Genomic DNA, 27,815 nt, shown 5'->3' with positions numbered 1-27,815 from the left:
TCCTTTCAGTAACCTAACCTAAAATAGTCTAATTTTGCAAAGGAGAAAAACCTGTATAAGTCCTGCCCCCCTTGAGTGAATCAAGAGTAACTTTTTCCCCAAAAGCCTTCTTGCACCCACAGATGTTGTCCTGGAAGCCAACATGGCTCTGCCATCTGCGTTGATCTTCAGCTGCTCTCTACAGTTTTTCTGAATCAAGTGCCAAAAAGCGTTCGCACTCCAAGTAGTATCTGGTCTGACCATTTGCGTATTCCTCCAGCTGCTCAAGAGCCCGTCTGCTCAGACAGGCTTGCTGACTTCACTCTCAGCACATGACACAATTTTTTCCATCATCTACCCTGAAGAACTTGGGGGACACACTGGTTAAAAATTGACAGATCTTTGCATTTGTGACAAATTCACTCCGTCTGTTACCTCGTATTTTCCCCAGGTATTTACTTCTGGAGGCATGAAGCATCTGTGCCTTTGGTGATTTTCCAACACTCACATCCACATGTTAAAATGGAAATAACATCTGAGTGGAAGACTTCTAGTTTGGTCTTTACATTTGTATTTTCAATGACTAATTTTGTTTAAGTTGGTAAACGCAGCTGTTGCCTTGCCAGTTGGTGACATTTCCTTTTGGACTTCCCCACTGGTTGGTGTGTTTCTGCCAAGACATGTAAATTGACTCATTCCTTGTATTCTTTTGCCTTTTTATATAATGCTTCAGTTGGGATTTGCTGAAGGTCTCCCGAGATTTGTCTTCCTAAGTAATTACCAGCCCTGTGATGCTAAAGAGTCTTTATTCACATATTTTCTGAATTGCCACTTAGGAATCTTATGCTTAGGATGCTGGATCTAACTGGTGTAACACTTTGCTATATTATATCATATTTATCTAGCTGTATTTTTTCTCATGGTGGTCATGTCAACATCAAGTCAACAGCAACTGTAAGTGGTGACAGAACGTATGCCTGGTTTACACCAGTGTTATCCAGAATGAACCATTTACTCAGCTCTCAACTACTTTAATGGTTCAAGCTTGTCAAGACCTTCCAATTATTATAAATACATAATTGAAAAGAGCAGATTAAGTTCCTGGAGAAGGTAATAAAAATACCCTCCTCTCTCCCCTAGAGCCTGCAATGAAGAACTGCATCAGACTGGCAGGTAGCCTGCTTCAAGACAGGGAGTAGGAAAGACTATTCAAAAATCTAGTCATTCCTTTATCTCCTGAATTTAAATGGCTTAGCCGAAGCTATAAGACAAAAAAACTGGAATCTCTGAACTTCTCTTCAACTGTTGCCATCACTTGCATCACTTTTCTAGGACACTTAAAATTAAATGCAATTTCTCCATCACTTAAATTATTTTTTTTAATATTCCCATATTTCTTGAAGAACTCAGCAACTATTCCTTCAATAATTTTTCAGCAATGGTGTCTACCTACAGCTTCTCCAAATTTTGTCTTAAGTTTTTCAAATCTGCCTTTGTGCTGTGAGACTGCATCTCTAATTTGGCATTTTCAGTTCCTCTGGGAAAGTGATAGTGCTCCTCTCATTGACATTTAAATGTCCAGTGTTGGCTTTGATGAAAACCCAATATTTTGGCTGGCTTAGCTGAAAACCAGTTACATTTTTAGCAATCTATTCCTTGTTCACTTGGTAGTAAAAACAAAAGAAAAACCTCTCTTACTACAGTTTATCCTGTGGAGGTTTTCTAAGGTTTTTTTTTTTTGGTGCTGTCAAAAAAAATAACAATCACTTCTACTGCATGTGGATATCCACTGAAGATACGCACTGTGCTTGCCTCCAAAACACTCAGATGACAATAACTCCACAAACTGCTCTGGGGACATCTTTACACTATGCCTATATAACACCAACAGCCCTGAGAAGAGGCAGAGCTCTGTCAGACCCTGCATTATTACTTTGGAGACAGAGGATGATGCTTGGCCATAAATTCCTCCATTCCACCTCTCCCTAAACCCGAGAAGGAAGTCTCCCCATTAGTAAGCAGATGTCATGCTGAGGATTTTGGTCCAAATCTGCTGACAGCTCTTACCTCATCACAGTAGTTGTCTGTTGGTAACCCTGTGTAATTGTCATTTCATGTACTGTGTTTGAAATCTAGTTCAGAGCAATCGACTGCTAATTGGTTCCCAGTCTATAAGCTATTTTTCTGCCTTGGAAGTCATAATTAATGCTACTCTCTCTGAGTTATAATCATCTTGCTTCATGAATATATTATAGCTTTGTTTTCATTCCTAGATTGCTCTTTATCAATTCCTGGTCACAGACATTTTGCTTACTCAAAGGATTTTACTTAATGTATTCGTCCATCTCTTCTACCTGCACTTTTGTTGTTGCAGCCTTTCTTCCAGGGTTCCAGAAACCTACTTTCAGTCTGACTTTTTTTTTTTTTCCCCCCCACAAAAAACTTTCCCTGAAGAAGTTCTTAGAGGCTTGCCTGGCTCACAGTTTTCACCAAAGCAGGTTTTATCATTTCACCTAAGACAGAACCTGTTACTTACCTGGCATGTGCTTTGCTGGAACAGTTACCTTGTCATGTTGCTCTAATTTGCCTCTTTTGCAAGAACAGCTTTTCACCTGTAGCTGAACCCCAAACACAGAGTGTTGTATTACTACTTACAACTACATCATTTAGCCGGTTTGGTTAGGGTCATGAGACTTAACAACCTTGCCCTCAGTGAGTTCAGTTGTAACCTTGTTTTGGTCTTCGGGTTAGGTGGTACCCATGCACCACCAAGCACTAAAAGAACACAGTTGTTTTCTTGTCACCTGCATTCTACTTGACAAGGATACTGCAAGATGAAAAGACTGCAGAATACTCACATTTTACAGTAACAGCAGCCATTTCAATGCCTGGCTTAAAAAAAGAAACCACATCTGCAGAATGTAGCTACATTCAGTCTCCAGAGCTGCTGTGAATTGTTCATATCTTTTTCAGCATGACATTTTGCATTGCCTCCCTCCCTCGTCCCGGCACACTTACATGTTAGTAGTTATCACTACCCAAATCTTATGCAGGTTCATATTAGGACTCCCTAAATACAGTGAAACACAGAAACTTAACACCTACCAGAGCTGGGAAAAAAAAAATCAGAATATTTTTTTTGGCTACTGAACTAGCTCATGTTCTTCTATACTTTTGGTGCTATTTGGTTCAGCAGATGGAGAATGAAAAGGAAGGTCCCTTTGGCTAGCAATTTATACAACCTCATATGAGAGACGTTATCTACACTCGCGTCCACACGACAAAGTCATTCTGGACTTGACGGTGGGTAAACTGTAAGGGAAGAGAACACTTTGCACTTGGATGGCCAAACCACAGATCTGAAATAGTAACATTAAAAAGTCAGGATTCAAGAGAGAGCTGAAACGGGCCAACAGTATTGAAAAGAACAGTAGTTCATCATCACAAAAAGCCCAGTCCTCCAGGGACACAGGTTACACAGAGGGGGGAAACTTAACCCAGAGGACCAGTACCTGGGACTTGCTGATTGTGGGGGTACCTACCAACCAAACAAGACATGTAGAAGCTAGACCAAATCAGGATGTTATGAGCTGCTCTGTAAATCTGTAGGATGGTCAGTGTTTTAGGTCAGTGTACTATCTGCACTGGTGGTGTCATCCTTGGCACCAGGCAGGTTAGTGAATAGGATGGGGATGGAGAAGAGAGAGGGAAGAAGTTAAAAACAGAGTTCAAGGTTAAAAGAGAGTCTTCTGATTGAAAAACTAGATGAAAATATGCTAGTACGTGAAATATTTGGAAATCAGGGTCAGCCTATTAATCTTGCTAAATCAAGACAGAAGACACAAACACAGAAGACAAAGAAAAGACATTCAGAAGAACTCAAAAGCCAGAGACAACAATATTTGCATGGAACCATCTTTCAAGTAATATATACAATACAGATATAATACAGCGTGAGCAAGGGTAACCAATGTATAGCTTCCCTTAAAACAAGCCAAATCATCCACATTTCACCTCTTTTTGTTAACACACCATAACAATTAAACATCCATATAAAGGCTAAAGCAAACAACAAGAGACTCAGGTTGTACTAAAAACTTTCTTGTACAATCCCAAACAACTTCTTTGTGCTTCAGCTTACACACACATAAAAGCTGTATATACTGCAAAATATATTCATCTCACAGATGGGTTTAATTAAAATTTGGTGGTTAAAGTACTGTTCATTGTAAAACTCTGAGTAAAGTTAAGTAATTCTGCCATTTGTGGTTATCTGATACATCATTTCTCCACAGAAAACAGCTTTGTTCCAAAGTACAAAGAGCATAAAAAGTGCTCTGTGTTTCTGAAACTGAAAGAGACTCTGGAATCCACTTGTTCAAATCCAGACTTTAAAATGCTATAAGCAACCCCCCTAGACTTTCTGAACACAAACCATCATGTTGTGAAGTTATGCTCTGCTGAGAAAGAGCTATCAGCAAGCAGCTAGAGAACACAGCTGGTACCTGTCTGTGCTAAGTCCCCACCGAGTCTCCAAGTGAGAACTTCCAATGTACTTTTTTCTAGCAAAGAGCAGGTGTCTGAGTAAGTACAGGTGTCACAAAAATTTCTAGCTCATAGGTCTCAGAAAAAAAAAAAGGTTGAAGAAAGACTGAAATGACTATTTAAGATTCACAAAAGAATAGCTATTTTCTGTTGCCCCAAGTAATTATTATACAATACTGCTTCATTTGCTTTAATTATTAATTTCAGTGTTGTGATACCTATCTTTCTTTGCTTGGCCTCATAATGGCTAGACAATGAATCACAGACTGTGATGCGTTTTTTGTTTTACTTCTTGACAATTAGACTTCATCAACACAGTGCATTTTAACATTATCTGCCACCACAATGAGCCACCAAGATCAGGTTTGTTGTCAGCTTTTTATTTTATTGCTTGCAAAAAAAAGCAGTAAGTGCAGACATGGCAAGACCTGAAGCACCAGCTTAAAACAGGAATGGGCCCCAATTCCTGCTCTCAAAAGCAAGCACTTGAGATACCTGAGAGGCCCAGAGAGCACACAGGGTCACCTCCTCCTTAGTTTAACTCCTCCACATCTGTAACTCTCTTTGCTTCCACTTCAGAGACTGGTGGGCAGAGAGAAGAAAAAATACTTGGGGGATGAATGCCAAGGGAAGACTTCCTTAAAGAACATTTTTGTTTTGTTCTTCATTAGCGGGTGGGTGACAGCCATACGTATCAACGTGGGTGAGCACATAAGGGTTTCATGGAAGACAGAGTGCCAACGTTCATTCCCAGGAGGTTCAGTCTCACTTATGTGACGCCCACGTTCACACTGCAATCACAACTGCACCAGCTACAATCTTGTTAGAGCCTCTGCTCACAGCATGCTGGTTAAAGATATCCTAAATCCCAATCCCATCTCCCATTAGCTTGAGTCCTCTGACAGCAGACTCAAACTTGAGATCCATTACGGTAATGGAAAGCTTGACCGACAGCTTTACCACGAGTATCATCTGCCAAGGAAGTACTTTTCATTACATATTTTAAAATATATATTAGTCTGATATCTCCTTACCAACTTCATAAAACAACAGCACTAAAGCAGACCAGCAATACAAGAGCTTTTGATGTTTGCAATGTGCTTACAGGGCTAAGACACAGCATTGTGGCATAAAGAAATGTCACATCAAGGTTTCCAGTAGCTTCAACATCTCCCATTTTATTAAATAAAAAAGGGGGTGGAGAAAAGAGGTCACCGTGTTTCTGCTCCACTTATTAGATGAATGCAAGAAACTGTGTATAGAAAAGATCATCCGACACAACCTCTCTGATTCTTGCTGAAACACACAAACAAAACAAGATCTGGGTGACTAGAATTCGCTTCCATGGTTTAGTCAAATGCTTTAATACCCCAAAAGTTTGTGGATACCTTGGTTGAATGCTTCCAGATAATTAGTACCGGCATGCAAGTATACTTGTCAATAAAGAATAGGTTTCAGAATTCAGCGCATATCTATCTACAACACTTCAGTCTTTCAACAGATTAACTCCATATGACAACTTAGCTACAAGTCTCAGCCTGGAAGCATTTCTCTCTCTCTTCCACTAAAATCATAGTCAGAAATGCTCTGAAGGAGATTAGGGAAACGGTTCTGCAAAGCAGAAAGCACTGACCTAAATGTGTTCCTGTGTAAGTAGGTGGAGATTCTAAATCTGACTGGAACAACAATGTTCAGTCCAGCCCTTTGTGTTTTTCAAGATCTGTGCAAGCTTTTAAAGCCTCTCATTTCATTTAAAGCAGATTTTGCTCTAGAAATGTTTTCTTCTCTTAATCTATGTTGATATAAACATACTGACAAATTAGACATACACATATTCTGCTAAATCTAGGGAAATGAAAGGTTTTGTGCTCCACCTGCTACCTCTGGAATGGCAACATTTGCTGGCTTGTGCCATCATTTAGTACGGCACTCCAACACAGAGGAGGGATGGCTGCTTCATTAAACAATGGGCCCTGTAAGCTTTTACAGTAGGCAAGGATATCCTAAAATATAGGCCAGCTACATTTCTTATTTTCATCCATATAACACAGTTAAATCAATGAGATTTGCCTGGATTAGCAAAGCACAAAATTAGCCTATTTTAGTAGTGGTAAAATGACATTAAGATTATAACCCATCTTACACTCCCAAGACTAATTACTTCCCAAATCAATGTATCAGAAGGCTCTTTCTGCCTAAGAGTTATGTCAGATGAAAATAAAAGGTTGCTTGTTTTTTTTTTTTTTCAATTTTCTCTCTCTTAGACATGATATATTTTAAAACTGATAGAATTAATCACTTCATTTCCTTTAAAGACTGAAAAAGGAGCACAAGCTATGTCGCTTGGATAGAAAAAACAGACAGAGGCTATTGCTAACTCACTGAACCCTGAGCTATGATGCCACAATTGGTCATGACATAAGATGGAGATCTCTTATACGTCAGTGAAGTTACTATTCCACTCCCAAGTGCTCCTGAGATTCTCACACGTGAATAACAGCACGTGTATGGGAACATTCAGATAAAATGTCACCGAGGTTTTGAAATGATAATCAGAGAATGCACTGTGGTATTAGTTCTGCCAAACATTATAAGAGCTTGAATTTTAGTTTTTATCAGCCTCTGCAAGGCTGAATTTCCCAGAACGAAGTAATTAGTGTCTCAAAATCATCAAAAAATAGTTTTGTTGCCCTCACACTAAGGCATACTTATGAAAATACTTATGAAATAGCTAATCTGAGAGTCGCTCAGTGGTTTTAAAGGGACCCAAATATGAAATAGGCTGAAAGATACCTAGGACGATGCAGAGAAACACACTTTGCATGTGTCGGGGACACAACTGCTTTGGTATCATGTAAGGAATCACGAGCTAACAAAAGACCCGTGGCAACTGCCCATCTGTACACTGTGGCTGCTGCACAGCCGCCACAAGCCAACTTAGCCCAGCTTAGTCTCCAGCTAAAGTGGGTTACTCCAGTTTTAGCCACTGACAAATGAAGGGGTTATTTGCTTTTAATGCAGCGAAGATTACTAAAGGTAACAATTTATTGACACGGAGCCCAAGTGGACACTCCTGGCACTCCAAATTTGGAGTTGCTGCTCCAAATATTTGACTGTGAGTGCTGGTCCGGAGCTGTACCCACAGCTGCAGCAAAGCCTGGGGCTGCTTAGGCTGGGGTAGGTCCCACTGCAGGTCCATGCATGGCTTAGTGACTCCAGAGTGGGCAACTTTGACAGCATACTGAGCTGCACTCTTGGCTGTTGTACATCAAGATATGATTTTCATACCATTTTCCTCCAGAAGGCAGATTATTCTGGCCGCTTTGTTTCAAGCTGCTCGCAATCCATCACTTCTCGCATACTCAGCAAATGCAGGACTGGTTTACAGCCTCCATCCCAGGGACTGCATCTCAGCAAGGCTGCATACGAGCACCACAGTTTAAGTACTTTGGGACTGCTCAGAGTAAAATGCATAAAATGCTAATGTATTACTAGACTCCTACAATATTTTTAAATAGCATCTCTGATATATGGAACTATTTTACAAGTAAGTCAGTGTTCTGTGACACCAAAGATTTTTGGTTTATCTTTTAAAGTTTAAATATCACAGAAAAGTGGGTGTTGATAGGATCTGCCAGCAGCACAAACACAATGTACAAATCCAGACTAGAAATGAAATGATCTCTCCTCAATGGGGAAAGTAAGGCAAAACAACAGAAAAAACCCCACAATATAGAGAAGCTTAAAAGTATTGAACAAGCAAGTAGAACAAAGATTTCAAAGCACATTTAGGCATGCCCTTCTTCAGGCAATGCTTCAAAACCACTATTTCTCCTCCCCTTCTCCTTGACAGACGGTCTGACTGGGCCCAAAGCCACACCAGCAAGCTGTGATCCTCGCAAAACTCACAAGGTAAATAAGGTTGGGCACAAAGTGCAACTGGATGGGAGGCATGCGAGTGCTGGAGGATGAGATGCTGGCAATTTAGCAAGCAGTACAAACTGCTCAGAAACAATGATCCGGCACAATGCCAGGAGTGCTCTGGAGGTAAATACTACATAGCCAGGGCTGTATTCATCCTCAGATGAGGCCCCTGTGTGTTTGAAAGGTTAAATGCTTTCAGTTTCCTGAACATATCTCAATTCCGTTCATTTTTCCTCAAGCTACTAAAAAAAACCCCAAACACCAAACCCTCAATTAGCCAGTTAACGTTTAGTGAATGTTGTTTTCTTCCATGATACTTGCGTGGCATGAAGATGCAATGAAGTGCTACCTTGTTCTTTTGCAAGACAGGATATGTTTTGTTGGCACCAAACAAACTATATGTGTGCCTTGTAAGAGCAGCTGATTTCCTGAGAGCTAAAAAACACCAAGGAGGTGCCAAGTCACATTATTTGGGCATTTTCTTTTGTTTTAGCATTGTATAGCAGGACCATCTGCGTAAGACCCAATCAATAATCAAAGCCAACCACAGACAGATGACAAATCTCTCTGCTTCTGCAGGTTTAAATGTCAAATTACCAGTGCCATTCAAATTCTGGTTTGCTTTTAACTTCAGATCAAAGCTAACATAGCTGAGAAGACAATCTTTCCATCCTCCACCTTTCCCCCCTCCTCGCTGCTCTGATATCATCTGTCTCCAAGCCACAAGTCTAAATGGAGTTTAGGGTGAGTTCAAAACAGAGAAGGTTGATGGGAGTCCTCTGCCAATTCTGCTCTGCAGTCACAGCTTGCTCCCAGAGCTCCATTAGTTGCCGGCAACCAAGGGCGGCCGACTCAGTCCTGCTTGCTGTCCAGGTTTAATAGGTTCAGCTGGTTAATGAGCAATGGCTAGATTGCATTCCAAGACTCCACATCATTCACAAAGCAATTAAGTGTACACTTCTTGGTCTCCTCCAGGAGCCTGAGAGGATAAATGCAAGCCACAATTTTCAAAACTGAATAGCATGACACAGTGGGAAACTGTCAGAATATTCACCTTTTCTAAGTACCAAGCTGAATGCTTTGTTCCTTTTCCACAAGCCTCTGAAGGGCTCCCTTACCTGTGCTCTCCTGGATTATAAATTGTTCTTGCCAGATGATACCAAGGGCTGTAAGCCACTGGGAAGCATCGCAGTGAGCTGCTGACAAAGCAGGCTAGGGAGCCATCGTGTTAACAAAACAGAGGAATTTTAATTTCAAAGCCACTGTAAAAGCAGGGGTACTTATTACATGCATACTTTTTACATGTATACTTTTTACACATTCCCAGTGGGGGACTGCAAAGGGACCTTTTAAACAACAGAACACTTATCCTCAGATTTACAAAGCTCAGAAGCTAAGTGACTTCAGCCCTTTGGCATGCCTCATAAAACCAGGACCACATCCCTAAAGGACAAGGCTACCTCCAAGGACAGAGCTGGGGGAAATGCAAGCATTGTCTTCTTCACTTGCACATGCCCATTCACCCCCTCACGATCTTGCACTACTTTACTGCTAATAGTGTATGTACCATTACTGCTCCAATGCCCCTTGCAAATGTTTGTGCCTTTTTAGACTCTCACTTTCAGGGCAAACATCCAACTGTTAGAGAGAGGAGACTTCTCTGGTGGTACAAAGGATCCTCAGCTTTAAGTGGTTGATTCACAGTTGGACCAATGCTGGATCCTCAACATGGTATGAAAAAACAACTCCTTATGTGTGTGGGCTGCCTTTTCCAGGCTGTGTAGCTGAACCTAAGGGAGAAAGGAGACCTGCTGGCAAGGACTTGTCTTTCCTCTGCATGAAGGGACTAAAAAGACATGCTGCTTCTATCTTACTCCAAATGTTACATGATCACGAGTAGTGAGTAGACGGCAGCCACATCTACAGAACCAAGAGAGATACTGGTCATACATTCTCCCCTCATCCTACATACAGCACTCACATATAAGAATTACAAAAGCCTATATGCTTACGGGCTTATAACATCATTATTAAAAAGAAGACAACAACAAAATAATCCCCAAACACTCAAGATCCCTTCATAACCTATTTCTGTAAAACCAGGAATCAAATAAGCCTATCTTGGACAAAGGCATCTTTTGAATTTTTAAGAATCAGATTACTCAATCACTAAATCCACATTGATTTAGTTTCACTGAGTGAAGACACACAGAAGCATCCACTATGTAAACTTCAGATGAATTTAAGGAAAAAAAAAATCCATTCACTCATTTACCAAAAAATTTACTCATACCAAAAAACTGAACACGAAACTTTAAAAAAAGACCTACACAATAACGCAGACTGTTTTTTTACTCTAAACGCAAAACCTTGGTACAGAAAGGAAGCACAGTTGACGGGTTATATAAGCTTTTTCTTCTATTATTCTCCATTTCCTTCACACATGCCAGTCAAAACTATAAAATACTTGTGGGAGAAATGCAGAAGGCATGGTTTCACATTCCAGAAGATCTATTTCCATGTGCTGCATACAAGCCAGGCGACCACCCAGGAAAGCTGGGCAAACACAACTTGGCCCACCAGTGCTGCGAGCACATGCTAGCAGCCTTTTTCCATCAATGCTCTGTCCTTTATTAGCTATGAGAGGTTATCACCAAGCCTTACAAACAACCAAGCCTGAGACACAATCACCTCTAGGTTTGCATTTCCTCCTCTTAAGAAGCTGTACCAAGCTCATATGCAGTACCAAAATATTTTGAATACACTATACTCAGGAAAAAAAAAAAGGAGATAGTCTCAATACAGGAGCCTGTAATACTATCAGCTCTTTACTTCTCAGGCCCTTCCATCCCCTGTCTCTTTGTCCTCCATCACAGCACTTTCACCCCAGTTTCACTATGGAAAGGAGAGGAAAGGTGAGTCATCTGTAGTCTTGGGAAAGGGTATGACCAGCTATCTCCTCTTCTTGGGGCCCACAACTATGCTATTTTCTTTTCATACGTCAATCACAGAAAGATTGTTAACTGTTTTAGAATCACTAAAAAGGAATCAGTCCCTTGGAGGCCAACTTGATTGAGAAACTCTGCTGGCTGGAGCAACACAAGTAGGCACAACTTGCCTTTAACAAAGCAGAAGGCATTCATTTTCAGTTAACTGGGCAAAGGGCAGTAAAACTTGGCCAAGTATTTGTTTATTGGACTGGAGTACCTGCAGTGAGAGAGGAGGGTGAGATGTCTGTAATGTTTTTGTAATTCCAGCCTTGGAAGGGAGGTAAGTGAACTTTGGTTTCACTCTTGGAATAAAAGCACAGAAAAGCTTTGGTATGTGATGTAGAAATGTTGATTTATAAAAGGGATGTTCTGGGAAGGTGTGCGGGAAAACCAAAGAAAGGTCTTCAGAGCTTTCCCAAGGCGATACCTTTTCTACATCTGTTGCCCATTACTTTCTGCCAGTTCAGTACGGTCGAGAGCACAAAGAGGTAACAAGCTGCTAGTGGGATTTTTGCTTTGCAGGAATGACGCTTTCATTTCAGCAGTGAAGAATGCTTACTGTACCCTGGGTGTTGCTGAAGCATACCCCTCTGATCTCTCCAGCAAGAATGCCAATTAAATTTAACAAAAGCAACAAGTATTAACAGAGCCTTACCTCGTCTCGACCCAAACTAACAGTCATCAGTGTTACTTCTGGACAATGCTTCAGTATATGCTAATATTTGGGTTCACCAACTGTGACCAAAAGACTTATTTGGCTCAATGTCATGTCTCCCTGCTTCGTCTGAGGGCAACATGAGAGGGGTGGGCAATGAGAGACCTCTACTCTAGATTCATATCAACTCTGGCAAACATGACTGATTTTCAGATCATGGCAGGGCAAAACCATGGGGAAGTCTTCCACCAGGGTTGGTACCACCTGGGGATGCTGCAGAGGCTTGTTGTGGTGGGGAGTGAGAAACAAAAATGAAAAGTAAAAAATGGATGACCTTGCAGTGCTTAGCTGGACATATCAGGCAACAGTTAAAGCTGAGGAATCTTGCAATTCTGTTTATATTCTTTCACCACAAGCAGGTGTTGGGAAGCCCAGCATGGGAGGGTCACGTAGATAAAAAAAGAAAGAGGAACCACTCTTTTTTTGACGTGTGTGATCTATTCAGATGAATCTTTTTTACTGACAGTCTGCTTTCCTGGAATCAACACGGATGCTGAAGCGTCACTCCTGGGCCCTCCAATAAACAGACAATATATCTTGAATGTTTAGGTTATGTTATCTGCTTGTGGCAGAGGATGACATGGTTTTAATGTAAGTTCTAGGGGAATTAGATATTTTTTTACAGAGACATTATTAAAGTGTCCAGACTTTTTCAGATTTAGATTTGTTTTGCTGTTTTCCTGTTATTTTCATGGTATTACAGTCATGTGCTGTCACATTCACCATCTGAAAAATAAGGAATAAAGGACAGATCTCCATTGACATCCATCTTGTTTCTTCCCTTGATCACCTTGCATACAATTGTGCATATGGTATTTACACAGATGGACTTTTTACAAAGAAATGCTTTGACCTGCAGAATTCCCCCACCCGCTGCTGCTCCTTGTCCAGCGCTGCAGCCACCTCGCTCTCTCCTTTCTTCTGCAGCTCTTTGTTGCTGAATGTCAGGGTCATCAGTGCCACTGGCTGACATGATTAGTGCGGCTGACATTACACTGCTGCTCTAAAGGAAGCATGCAGAGGGCAAGGGGAGAAAAAAAAAAAAACAACACCCAAACCAAAACCTGCAGCCATTTTAGGCTGAAGGAATCAGGCTCAAATAGATATTAGAAATCTCACTCTTTCTGATTAAGGAGAAAGTCCTTGCACCACAACAGACATACGCAGCATTTCAATGCAGTCCCGTGTTTGTAAAACCAGTACACTTCTGCCTGCCCCAACACATATCCTGGAGGTGCGCTCCCGTTCTCAGAGATCAAAGGCAAAGATTAGAGAGGAGGGAAAACAAAATGGTTAAAAAAAAGGCTCCCAACAACCGAACAGCATCAGACAGGAGATAAAGCCTGACCTGTGATTCAGCAAATTTGAATGCTCTAAAGTACAACAGCCTGTGCACTACAGAAAGACAGCAGCAGTCCATTACACGTATTGATTTGCAGCACTTTGTCAGCACTAATGATGTTACCTCATTAAAAGAGATAAATGCCTTACTGTTCCACCAAAAGCATCTGCTCTTTCCTCCTTCTCGCCTGTTCTCCAGCAGGACCTTCAGCATCAGCACAGTGAAATCAAATCAAAATCCAATGCTAAACTCCCTTAGAGCCACTTGCTAAGGTTTCATTTTTGTTATTCTTATATTTATTTTTTTTTAATGGGGTTATTCTGTGTTTCCTAGCTGGTATCTCTTCTGTTCACAACAAATGGGCATATCAAGGGAAAACAAAGTACTGTGAATAACCACAGCACTCCTGCCAGCAAAGGACTTCTGAGAAAATAAACTAACGTCTACCTCAGATAATTCACTGATTGTTAGATGAAATAATATGCACTGCAACTTTGATCAAAACAGGTGAAGCGATAGGTAAGAAAGTGATCATGAGTTCTGTCCCCCAATGCCCAACAACGTGTTGCCCCATTCAACATGCAAGTTTTGTTTTTGACAGTTTTTGTTACATGCGAAGGTAGCAGTTTACCATAATGAATGTTTTATGCAGAATTCCTTTGCGTATAGGGTCTCCAAAGTACACATTATTAAAGTCTATTAAACTCTCTATTTAGCACAATTACCAATGTGCCTTTGGGGAAATTATTACAATGAAGCTGTACCGGTATTTAAATTCCAGTTGTTTAACAATCTTTTACTAATCACCAATCCAGGTATCTACATTAAAGTGCAGTCAGACTTCTTCCAGTGCGGCATAAACCTGTCTATGAGCTCCTTATGGAAATTAAAAAATGAGTATTTCAACTTGGCATGTTTTTCACAATTAGCCTCAGACAGCTAACTATAAAATAATAGCAACTCCTTCCTGATCCTCTTCACCAAGCAGAGCACTCCACAGTTAAGCCTGGTTACAGAAACAATTAACTATTTGCAGCCATACAATTTACATCAACCTATCAGTATCTGTAAGATACCAGACTATTTAAGGAAAATTTGGCCAACAGGTCCCATTCTTTACAAATGGCCTTCCTGTGAGAAAGGACCTTTCATTGTGTGGGATTGCATGGCTTTACAGATGGAGCAGCTCAATAGCTGCTCAAACTCAGCACATGCTCAGGTCCTTCCTCTGGTCCAGCTACTAAACTCTCTGAATTGTGTGTAAAGCAACAACAGAGCAGCTAACTGCTGCTAACTGTTGGATGTGTCCCTCAAACAATTTCCCCTTGAAACACTGCATTCTACAGCTGTAGCTAGCTACTCTATAAACATGCTGGGTTTTGTAGCAATGAGTCTTAAACTTAATTCCCAAGTTGTAAACGTGTACCCGTGCTTCCTGTGATAAGAACAGGTATTCTAGCAATGGGAGTCTCACGTATCCCAGGGGAGAGGAAGCAAACTTCATCATACTAGAAACCACAGGATACATCTTCCCAATGTGGGGTGGAGGAGACCTAGATGCTAACTTTTCTCATTTCTTCCATGACCTTCAATAAATCACCATGTTCCAGCCTCCACTTCTCACCAGTACAAGGGTGATATTTCACCGTCTTTTAGATGTTCATATGTGCTCAGCCCCACATCTCTGAGGCAGAGGGGCTCTCCAGCAAAGACAACCAAGCAAGAACCACCTACATCACACCAACAGTTTTACAACTTCCACATTAGTTCAATTCTCAGTTAACCTCAGTGACAAACCCAACATTAATATATTGACCAAAATCCTATTAAACCAGTGGGCACAGAAACAAAATACAACTGACGAAGAGGAGTTGCTTAACAGTTGCTTCACATCAAATGAAAACTCAGAATTTAGGCCATCATACAACTACATGTTTTGATACATCAGAATCAAAGGTTATGACCAAGTAGAGATAAAAAGAGGATTAAAGTCATCTTTGGAAGCTAGTATGTATAGTAAAGGTTCTTCTGACAAGTATGTAGCATATACTGTCTGCTTGTTTCGGCTCTAAGGCAAATTCAATGCCTTCTGGCAGGCCTACAAAATGAAGCTGTTTCCATCATGACCAGAAGTCCTTCCAAGAACAAACCTTTGAAAAAAAGCACAGCAAATGTGTGGGCTTATTTTAGCGTTACATTAAATCTCTATAAATCAATGGATGAAAGTGTTTCCTTTTTCTAGCTGCAAACCCTGAATCAAATCATCTTCTCTGTTTTACAAACACAACCTCACTGACTTTGCTTGAGTCACACATGCACCAGAGCAGATTTTATCCTTGTGAGCAATGGGAGGCCAAATTTTCCATAAATAAGAAAGGAAACAATCTGCTCAATGGCAGTGGGATGAGGAACATCTCTTTCACCTTTAAAAAGGAGGTATACTTCTAAGAGACAAAATGCAAAACACCACTAATTTCACTTCTTCAGCTTAACTCTCCACTAGGAAAGACTCTTGTATGCTTAGAAAAGACGTTTTTCAGGTTTTTAAGTTTACCTTATCCCATTGCAGAGCAGAAGTCCAATATCAAATGTTAGCTTAGAAAAGTCTCCAGTACCTACTTCACTATCCAATAAAGAAGCACCTCTGCCATCCAGTCTGACGGGGTGGTAGATCAAGGGTGCAGCTCTACTGCTACTCCTTTCTAATCTAATCACATCTTTGGCTTTGTTAGCTGTTGGCTGGATTCATCCCATCAAGCAATACATGTTACAGCCTCGTAAGCACCAAAGCAGCTGCAAGAAGGAAGGGGTAAGTCCTGGCCAAGGACACTGTGGTAAGAGAAAGAAGATGAACAGCCATAACTGGGACTGGCTTAGGCTGTCATGAAATCTGTACTCTCTGATGCCTTCAGAAGACATCGTAGAAACACAATACACAGTGTGCAACGTGGCATTTAACACAGGCATTGCAATACATGTGTCTAATGTTTCCATCTTCTTATGTCTTTGGGTTTATCACGTCAGATGACAGACCTCACAAAAGCACCTGGCAACATGATGTCACTTTTTTCTCCAGGGTATTTGGTGTTGATGTGGTCTGGCCTTCACTTGTTATCGTGGCATGTGGACAAGCAGCTACCTCAGCCAAGTTGTCACTTTGTCTCTCCTGCCACCTACTGTACTGAAAATCAAAATATGTGTCACCAAGTTGCATGCATCTCCACTTCTGTTTGCAAATACCAACCTTCAATTCTTCTAGAAGTACCACTGTATGTACATGGGTACACCCTGCTGTCACAACTCCTCCAGCGATGCTATCCAATGATTCCTGACGAAGGCTAAAGTAGAGCTCAAAGTGCTGCATTAACTCACTGATGCTTCAGGGTTAAAATTAGCATTAAATACTAAAAATTTTCCAGAGCCTAGGGCACAAACTCTTCTCCACCTTTGCCTCACAGAGAATTAATCACAAAAGATTTATTTTAAACAGCGAACAGGCCATGATGCCTCAAAAACCCTGGTCCCCGTATTTGCAGTTATTTCCAATGACAACACTTGCAAGGGGCAAAACCCAGCAGAAAAATAACTTCCCATCGGGTGTGTGACTGTCAGCCTGTGGGCAGGGGTGAAACTCTTGCTGAACTTGAGCTGCGTAACCAAATGAGCATCACCCGAGAACAGGCTCGTCAGATGCAAAAGTCTGCTTCAGACCATGGTTTACTCTTGTCCTTTTAACCTCTCACTCTCGAAAAGCACAGCTGAGCGAGTCTGGCTGCGCCATGCATGCTGTTGGCAGTGTGATACTACCCATGCGAGATGTCCTCCCCGGGAGTAGCACGTGGGCCTGCTGCAGAAGGGGCTCCACTGAGGCTCCCGTCCAAGTGGTGTGTCCAAGAAGACAAATATTTTGTCATATTCATCTGGGTTCTGCCATCCACCCAGACATCATTAAACACAGTGAATGGCATTGAGAAGGGCAGAAACAAGTCTGACTTGGTCCAGCACAGCCTAAGCCCGCTGCAGGAGCTTGAAACCCGTTCATAGTACCACATGGAAATCAATACCCAATCAACCCAAAAACCCAAGCAGTCAGATATCCCATGTTAATTATTTATGCTGTCTTCCCACAAGGCATGAACACTTTATTTTTTAGCATTTTATTATTAATTTTGAGAAAGTAATCAAACAGGAAACAACAAGCAGAAGTTGACAAAATAAATCTCGTTATTTTCTAGTAAGAAGGTAACTTGCGGGTGCTAGTTTATTTTCCCATATATGGCATTCCCTTTTACCTAATCAAATGCTTCAGGCTCTAGGACAGCATTTATCTTTGATAGAAGTATTCTTATGAAGGAGAAAGGCATTCAACATTTGCATGATCAAGGAAGCTATCAAATGCAGTTACTTATGCTGTGACCATAGTAATCAAGAGGTATTAAATGTGGAACTGAGCACCAGTTAAATGCATTTTAAATATGATTTTTCACTGGTTGCTGTAAGGAAATCTGTGACTACCACGACTCTGTAGGATCTTCACAGGCTGCAATTAAAGCAACAGATACAGAAGGTAAATTGCTCTACTCCTGCGAAAGCAAACCTTACTTTTACAAATAATAGTGAGCCTTTCATCTTAGCAGATAGAATTTGATCAACTGAGGAAAAAACATTAATGTAATTCCACTCCCTCGCAGTTAAACATCTCTGAAAAATGAGGACATCTGTCTTCCTTAAACAAATCTGACAAGGTTGTAACTAAAAATATTTGTGTACCACACACAGTTTGGTATGGACATAGGAAAACAACTGGCACGGCTAACCAGAGTGTCTAATCCCAGCTATTTAGCTACCAAAATGCCTCAAGAATTGTCACACATTCACTTAACGCCACAAATATCTACTAAACATGGACGAATTTATTAGGGAGCAACAGTATGTTCCCATTAATTTCATAAAGGCTGCAAACTGGTAAAAAAAGACCTTTTCCTACAGCACATGATCAGATGTGGATCACATTAGCAGTTAGCAATGCTACAGGAACTATCAGTGAAACTCTAAGGGAGTGAACAGAACCTTAAAACAACTTAGTATTTTTTAACACAAACTTGAAAAATCTTCTACCGCAAAGGCAGTGTCAGAGTGTGCTTGCACAACCTCACTAGAAACTCTCAGGCAACTCTCAAAAGATCCCTAAGGATGCTCCAAGGGAATTAAAAAAGCCAATTTTATACACGCTGTGCTGTCTGGATTGATGTCTCACTAAACCAACAGCCAAAGTTTAATCTTTAAAAGGACTTCTACCTCCGCTGTGTTCCACCAAACATAAGGGAAAGATATTTAAGCTTGCTTGGTCTATGGCTGATGAAGACTTTGTACCAGAAATGGAAGTCAACTGATGAGCAGGTGATAAGCTGCTCTTAAGAGTTTCCCTTGCTTTAAGGGGAGCGGAGCGGCTGGGAGATTTTTGGAGCAGATTCTCCAAACAAGCTGTTAAGAGAAGCCGCTATCCAGAAGGCTTGACAGGAGGAAAAAGGAAGCAGGGAAATCACAGTTAATGGGATTTGGCCGCAACCAGAAAACAGCTAGGTTTCCGAATACATTACAAACAGTCTTGTGCTTCAGCGTGCACTAGTTCTTTGCTGGATGAGAAACATTTACATAGATTTAATGCCTTAAAAAGCTCCACAGAAATTTTTATTAATCTGTTTAGAACAAATCTCTCCTCTCCCCTGGGATGCCCTCTAGATGCATACATGAGGAGGAGGAAATTGCCACCACTGCACCATAACTTCTATGATTTTCTGTGAGGGAGAAGTTGTCAGGCTAGAGATTTATTTATTTTGAGGTTACTTCATAAGTCACAAAAATGAACGCTTGTGATACAGGGAGGTCACCACCCCACTCATCTTAGACATCATTCTCTCAGCCCACCACCCCCTCTGAGGAGGATCATAAAGTTTGTCCAAATTTTCTGCTAGAGGCAATTGCTATCTGATCCTGTCAAGTGGAATAATTTGAGCTCAAAAGCAGAAGGTTACTTTCTCCCAGAGCATCTCACCTTGGCACAACTTCTGATCCAGGAAGATTATACAATTATGGCACAGAATAAGGTCTTTGGAAGGAAACTTGATGCTCGCAAGCCTAGAGGAAAGCAAGCAAACCCTCAGCTATGAATTGCATTGCTTTGGAAAGAGCAACCTCAGCAGGAGGTCCTCAGTGCCTCTCTCACCAAGGCTGTGATTGAGGACCTCCTATTCATCCTCTGACCTAGGCTGAGAGTGAATTGGTTGCCTAAGGTGGCAATGAAAGAAAAATGACCATAGATGATGGCCTCTATCTCTGCAAACTGAAGCCAAGCCCGGGACATGACACAACAAGTACAGACTCCAAACTCACCCCTCCTCAGAACCCAAAGTAGCAGCGCCTTGGTACGTGCAAGGAGGGAGATGCTGGTAGCAGAGAAATTTCTAGTCAAATCATGTGATAGAGGAAGAGGCAGGGGGAGCAGAAGAATGGAAGCGATAGGAGAAGCAAGATAGAAGAATTACAGTACTGATAGCATCTTATAGACAACACACTTTTAGAAGAAGGGGAGGAAGCTGAGTGGCTGTGAAAGAGGGGAAGGAAGAGTAAGACTGATTTTCCTGATAGTCAGGTCATGAACAGTTCCTGAAACCTGTCTAGTCGAGCTGGTTGTCCAACATAAATATGCAAAAACCAACACATGTGGCACCTTCAGAGCAGAAAAAGGAGATGTTGAGGAGTGGGGCATTCTGCAGGAGAAGAAAAAAAACTACAAGTCTTCTAAGTGTCATAAACAGAGATGAAGCTATTGAGCTCTCAATTGATAAACATGAATAGCTAACACAGCAGTTATGCAGAACTGTCCACTAAGACAAAAATCTTGAAAACTTTGGCTCCTCACAAACCCCTTTTCTTTTGGCTATCCCATAGACGCTGCTGGGAGATTAGCTTTACACAGTGAGACCTTAACTGAAATTGCAGCTCTGAGTAACTATGGGAAATGTTGCTCACAGCAACAGAAATTATAGGCTAATTAGGTATTTGGGGGAAGAGGGGAAAGAAAGTCATAGTACTTATGCAAAGAAATAAAAACACTGTCCTCTGAGACCATTTTGAGGATCTCGGAACAATCTATGGACATTCCTCATTAAATGCTGCTGTGCTACAGCCACAGCTTATTGCATGGTGTAGGTCCCAAGCTTGGCCATACTACTTATCCTTATACTCTTATCCTCCTGCTGATCCCCACCCTGGACATCAGCTGTAAACTGAGGTGCATGGACCCCATCGTGGGTTTGTGCAGTGTGTGACCCCAGCCAGGACTCTGGGTGCTGCCACGTGTTCCTTCAACATAATTAACAAGGAAGCCTAATCAAAAGACACAGAACAAAAGGTTTCCACCAAGTGAGAAAACTCTTCAACGTGAGATGTAAAGGCTCTCCCCAGACTGAATATGCTCAGCAGCACAGCCTGGCAGGACAAGTGGGCTGGGAAAGCCAGCCGTCTTCCAGACAAAAGCATAAAAAAAGAAGCGGGAGGACAAAAAAGGGAAGACAAGGTCAAGCAGAGGGAGGGAGGCTCGAGACAAACCCTCCCCAAAGGGAAGCATCTTAGTGGACACCACTGTGGAGTAAGGGTCAAGTTAAAATACAAGCCCATGTTTACATGCTCCCGTGCCTTCCTTAACTGCAGCTGAGAATTTAATGAAATGCATTGAACTTGGTTGATTGCACGCATTTTCAACCAATTTCCAGTTCCAGTTTCTGCTCCTACTCTGATTTTCAGTCGTCGTGGGAACAAAACACTTACATTCAGAGATTGCCTCGCTAAGAAATATGGAATAAGTGGAAGTTATATTAACAATATTTAAATACAGTCCATATCTATTTAAAGTTTTGAAAGCATCTCGTTAGAACACTGCATAAATTAACCTGACCTAATTCTCCAGGACGCATCAAAATCTGAAAAGTCCCAAGTTTGATGTTCTCTCTTACCACCCACTTAAAAAACCGAAAACCAGCATGCCAGGGTTAGCTTAGGTTGCAAACAGTAACAAAATCAACATTCAACTGAACAAATGCAATTTACTCCCTGATGTAATGAAGATCATGCCATAACCAGTTCAAAAGCAAAAGGAGAGGCTCTCCCCCGCCACGCACTCCCCTCCACACATTTTCTCTGTTAATGATGCCCCAGCGCAGCCTGCCCACTCGGGATCTTGCACAGCTCCCTCCATTCCTCCCCATCGCCTGAAAAAAATCCATGGACAGAGTGAAGTACACTGCTGCCACTGGGTTCCCCATCCCCTCCACCCCGCTCATGCTGGCAGCAAGACAAAGCAAACTCCGGTTGCATCATGGAGCAAACTCATTTTCCAGCAACCTCCCAGCCCGGAGTTTACCGCTACCGTAATCCAGTGCTGTCAACAATGCTGCCTTTGTTGCACGCCCGTGCGTGCAGCTTGCTCGTTGGTTGGCTTGGTTTGGTTTTCTTTTTTTATTATTATTATTTATTTTAAAGAGAATTTTTGCTTTAAATGAGTAATCTCTTTTCGAGTGATTTCTCCTTGGCACTGGCTCCACCCTGTACTGTAAACGAGACATTACCTTATACAAGAATGAATCTTCTGCATTCCTCTGTCTAGCTGCCTCGCAGCACATTTCCTACGCTTGCAGCAGCCCCAGCAGCACACGCTCTCCCACCCCTTCCCCCCCACCTTTTCTCTTTTTTCTTTCCTTTTTTTTTTTTTCTTTTCCTTTTCACTGCCTCGCTGTGTTTTTGTGTAAATGATCTCACATGACTCAACAAATCCATCTGCCTGGAGCAGGCCAAGTTTGGAGCCTTCCCAGGAGGGAGGAGAAGAATTGCTTTGTGGAAAGGACCTGGAGCTTTGCCCTTTCTCTGGCTCAAATTACCCGCCTGTCAGGCCTGACGGATTTGGCTAAAAATAAAAGGAAGCGGGCCGTGAAAAGGAGATGAATGAGCTCAGCAGTTCCTTAGATAACACGGGCCTGGTGTCGCCCAAAGCTCCCAGAGCAAGAGCTTCGGATGCTGGGCATGTAAGTGCAGCGCTGCAGCCTTGCTGAACTTGGCTGCTCAGGGACCAAAAGAAAAAAAAGGCACAAAAAATGGCAAAACCAACCACAGGCTGTTGGACATAAATGGATTAAAGACATGAAGAGCAGGGAAATTGCCTGTTGTAGGTTTTGAGCTTGTAAATGGGGAGATTTACTGCTTTTTCAACGGGGAAAGGGGGTGTGGGGGGGTGTGGCGGGGGCCGCATGTGATGTCAGCCTCGCGCCCTGCCCGGGGAGCCTCAGCATCCTCCCTGTAAATGCCTGCCCAGCGCCCGCAGTGGGTATTAAGCACTTAGTTTGGCTATGTAATGACACACAGCAACAATCTGTAATGCGAGGCAGTCAGCAAAGCCCTGGCTCGCAAAGCTCTTTCTCCTAACCGTTAACCATATGTTTGGCTCTGCTGCCGCCCGAGTGAGCGGGTGTTCCAGCGCACCATCTGGTTTCTATCCACACAAGCAACTGCAAAGCACAGAGTATTTCCCTCCGGAGCAGTGTCTCCCTCCCTGGCTCCCCCTCCCCACTTGGCCCCCCACTCCTCTGCTCCCCGTCTTCCTCCTTTGCTCCCTTTCAAGCAGCAGCCTCACCTCCCTGCTGCAATACTTGAAAGGCTAGGGACCACGGCTGCCCCACCGAGGATGCAGCAGAAGAATGGGGATGCTGAAATGTGCCAATCCCCATGAGCTTGTACCCCTGCGCACACACACACAGAGGGATCACATCCCCCAGTGTTGATGCTTAGGGTACCATGTTAAAAAACAGTTGTGTTCTTGACCAGTCCAGGAGCTGCTGCAGTGCCCATCACATCTTCCTCACACATACAAGTGCACACGGAGTGTTCAATTCCAATTACATCAGTTCCATCTCAACACTGCAGAAGGACTTAAAGAATGAATCTAACAACGGAACAATTAGCAGCATTATGTCCTGCCTCGAGCAGGGCTTTGTAAGCACATCAGGTGTTGATGACCCAACAAACCAAACTAAGAAGATTCTGAGAGGAGAAAAAGGGGAAAAAGAGAAAAAGAGAGAAGAATGGAATGAGAGAGCACTGAAGAAAAAGGAATGAAAATATTTACTTTTCCTGTGATAACGAAACAAACTCTGTCTGAAACTATAAAAAAAGCTTTCAAGTGTTATATTTTAGAAGATCCTGTACCATATGTTTGTTTTATGATTTTATGAATTCTCACTACTATTTATGGTCTTAAAGCACTTCCATCCTTCTGTTTATTTCTGAAGTCACCTATGGGAGATCAGCAGTAATTTTCCTCTCAGATTGGCCAATTCAAGATTAATCATGACCTAATGCGAGTATTCAGGGATGCAAACAACACGATATTCAGCAAATCCCACACTTGCTTCTTCAAAATAAGTTTATACTCTGCAATGAGTCACATATACAGTGTTTATCCAAGTTACCAGTGCTACAGCAAAAAAAAAGTCCATTACATTTGCAAATACATACAAATCGCAGCTGTAAGCACCCAACTGCTTACACTGCGATTCGTTTCTATGACTGGATATTGATTTTTTAATAATGTGTCATTATACCAATGTTGATACAGCAACTATCTTCCTGTAGTATGCAATTTAATATTACAAAGAAGCTGGCTTTAGGAAATATCAAATCCACACCCATTCACATGCTATTTTAATGTCCTTCTCGGTCATGAATATAGCAATTCAAAGCCACAACTGTGTTTTTCCCACCTAGCACCTAACAAAAAAACGTAAAGGACTCGCCAGTTAAAAGCAGCTCAGTCTAAGGCAACTAGCTCTGCTGATCTGCTTCTCAATAAAACACCACAGAGCCTCTCCAATCTATGCTGGAAACCAAAAAGATGTATATTTTTTTAATTTCCTCATACATGTGAGAAATCAATGCACAAAAAGCACGCTGTAGGCCCTTATCCTGAAATCAAACACACATGGGGAAAACCCATATGCTTGTGAAAAGCCTGATGACTTCACTGGGATTGCCTAAGAAATTTGAGGGTAGAATCTGGCCTCAATTATGAACGCGGAGTGCAATTAGCACTGTAAAATCCCCTCCTTCATCTTCAACTCCTCCTCAGTGAGGGAAATAATTAAAATAATTAAAAACATAAGAGAAGCATTTCAGCTAGCAACTTATATGTCCTACAAAATGGGATCTAAATATGTTAAAGTCCATTATTTTAAGATAAGATATATATATTAGTAGCATGCTTAAACATCACACATTAGGTTTCTTACAGCCGTGCAACAAGAAATTGTCTTCATTTACAGAGAGAAAACAACCAGCAGTAGTCCTCTAAAGCAGTAAAGGTCTAGGTATGAGTCTTTCAGCAGATAATGATCTCTGATCCAGAAATCTTTTAAAAGGGGGAATTCAAGGGAAATATTCATAGATTCAGAGTTGCGCAGTCTGAAGGGACAGCTAATCATTTGACCTTCTTCCATAAAACAGGCATGGAGCTTCCCCACCTACATCGATGCAGCTGTAAGAGGTTGTATTAGAGAATCTCTTACAGCAAAAAAAAAAACATAAAAAAAAAAGAACAGTCTCAGATTCAACAGCCTTGCATAAGGAAGGAAACTACCTCAGCCTCAGCAATGTTGTCCTATTCAGCAGTCACCTGTGCTACAAGAACATCACATCCTCTCTCCTGGTTTGAATTAATTTCACAGCCAGCCACTGAGTCTTGTTACACCTTGTCACCTTCCTCTACTCCTCAGTCCCTGACAAAGAGCCACTGTCAGCCTGAAACCAGCCAGTTTTTAAAGCATAATAAAAAGCAGCGTCACATTATTACCTGAATCCACTGAGTCCTGCCAACAATGATGTTTTCGCAATCACATTTTTCTGTTTTTAAAAACTTCTCTCTTGCCTCATCGCTCTGTGTGAAAAACAACATGAAAGAGAAAATCAATGAATTGAATGTGAGTATCTATTACTTGCATTATATCAGCTGGCTTTCCAAGCAGATATTCAGGTATTTTTTGTATCTTCTGCCACATGCCCTTAAGATATTAAACAAGAAAAAGTCCTTTCGTCGAAATTACTCATTGACCAAATAGAAGCAAAGAACAATTTGGAGGGGTGGCTGAGGTGCCACAACCCATGCCTTGTAGAGCTGCACAGGAGAACACAGCTCTGCTGCACCCAAGCCTTCTGCTCACTTCCCAGGGCATCCCGCCTGGCAGCGCTGAGACCAACGCTAAACAGATACTCAGTGCCACCAAAAGCAGAAATACAGGGGGAAAGAGAGCTGCTTAAGTTTCTTTCAGTTTCAACAGTAAATGCATGCCGCTAATAAAAACAGCAGCAATGTAAAAATAATACTTGCAAAACTACATCAACAGTAAATTACGCAATCATACAGTTTCCCTGAACTTTGCATCTACAACATTATTTAAACAGTGATTCTTGAAAGGGTCTTTTGGTGTCTGTCACTTTGCATATTAGTAGCTTTAAGGTTCATTGTCAAATTCTCCTGCCAATACACCAATGAACCAAAATGCACACTTCATATAAGAAATTTTCACATTTAAATAAGGAAGAAAAAAGCCCATATGGTCGAAACCCAACTGAAGCTACAACCTCAAAAAACCCCACAAGCCTCTCTGTATGGCCAGAAGACATATCATAAGTAAAGATAACATGCAACTGGATTTTCAGTACTGGAAATTACATTAACGTCAGCATTTCACCGCTTTCTTTGAAAGCAAAACAAAACAAGATGCTTTACTTAAGGAGATGCAACTCAACCATCTGTACGTGATCCCTTGCCTACCTCTGCAAGGGCACACGAAGTGAACACAGCCGTGCAGCTTGGGGTGGGGAATATGGCTGTGATACCCTTCAGGGCTTGGGCATTTGGCATACTCTGTCTGTAGTCAACATGGATGTCTGCCAGAAAGTTTTATTACAAGGTTTCAGTTGCAGTGATCAGATTGAGCCATTCCCCAAAAAAGTGGCTGGAAAGGCTCAACAAATTCTGGCAACATCTGAATTCAAACCTGGAACTAGCCAGGTGCCACACGAAACAGGGAGCACAAACCAGTCCAGGGCTGAGGACAAGAGAAGTGGGCTTCACCTCTGGTACCTGCTCCTGACTGGGCAGGGCCACCTCCTAAGCAAGAACAGGGATCAACTCTCTCCCCTGCTCCAGTGGACCCCCCTGCCACAGCCCCGGCAGTCTGGAGCCATTTATGCTGACTGTAGAGCAGCCAAGAGCTGGGCCAGTGGAAGGAAGGGAAAAATATGTCAGCAGAAGAAAATTTACTTAACGGGGATGGAAAATCGGGGGTAAGATGGAGAGAGAACGACAACCTGGTTAGGCATGGAGGGCTGCATGGTGGCTGTGTAGCTGCAGCAGTGCCCATGAATTGTGTTCAAGCCTCTACCATGCCAGTGGATGCCATATGCCATTTGTTTGCTTCCTGCCTTTTTTCCTTTGGTGCACACCAAAGCTATGTTGTAAGAGGGCATTGATGAGTTGAGGCACTGAAAAGGGAGAGGAATGTGGTGGGCAAGCACTGCTCACAACCAGCTCCCTTTCATTCTCACCCCCTGCCATGCTCGGCACATGCTAAGCCATGCATTAGGGCTATAGGATATGTGCAGGACAATTACGGCAGTTGTTGGCAGTGAAGACAGCAGCCACCCTGCTGTTCCCTGCCACCCCTCTCAGCGCTCAGGCAGATGAGCTGTGCCTTGGAAAGCTGCCATGCAGCTCTGATGCGGCACCACTCCAGTCATTTAAACCCAGCATTTCCCAAGCGGCGATAAATTGTGAGTCCCTAACCAACCTGAGACCCTGGTTTCTGTCAAGCAAAACTAATGAACACTCGTAGCAAAAGGGAGCCACATTTCCAGTACATGAAATACAATGTAATACAGAGATATCTCAATGGCAAGGCTGTGAGATCCTCGAGATCCTCTGTCCTCTTGTTTCAACTCTTTTCCTGTAGAGAAGTGGCAACACTTCCAAATCGTTTGACAAACCCTCATGCCTGACACTGATAAATGGAAAAAATTGTGAGGAAATTACAAGCTTCTTCAATGGGATTTGAGCAATGTGCCATAAATAGAAGTCTGGGGCCAAACACAGAACAGCAGGGAAAAACCAAGACGTTAATAGGGCATTTGCCCAGGGCTTGCAGCTACAGCTTCATGCTCAGCACTAGGCAGGGAACTCACAAAAAGAGCTGGGTGCCACCACACAAACAAAAAC

The 27,815-nt window shown here is 42.1% G+C and overlaps 1 protein-coding gene across 4 annotated transcripts in view; it reads right to left on the bottom strand.

Moving 5' to 3' along the window:
• Positions 1-27,815, bottom strand: part of BACH2 (BTB domain and CNC homolog 2) — a 196,213-nt gene that overhangs the window by 126,406 nt on the left and 41,992 nt on the right. For all 4 annotated transcript variants that reach the window (XM_069851245.1, XM_069851242.1, XM_069851244.1 and 1 more), the window contains exon 2: positions 25,392-25,475. The gene's annotated coding sequence lies outside the window, so the exon portion shown is untranslated. The remainder of the gene's footprint in view (positions 1-25,391; positions 25,476-27,815) is intronic.

Source organism: Phaenicophaeus curvirostris, chromosome 2 (genome assembly GCF_032191515.1).
Source record: "Phaenicophaeus curvirostris isolate KB17595 chromosome 2, BPBGC_Pcur_1.0, whole genome shotgun sequence".
Taxonomy (NCBI): Eukaryota; Metazoa; Chordata; class Aves; order Cuculiformes; family Cuculidae; genus Phaenicophaeus; species Phaenicophaeus curvirostris.
Note: the sequence above shows the minus strand (reverse complement) of the source record. Positions and strands in the feature narration are given on the sequence as shown.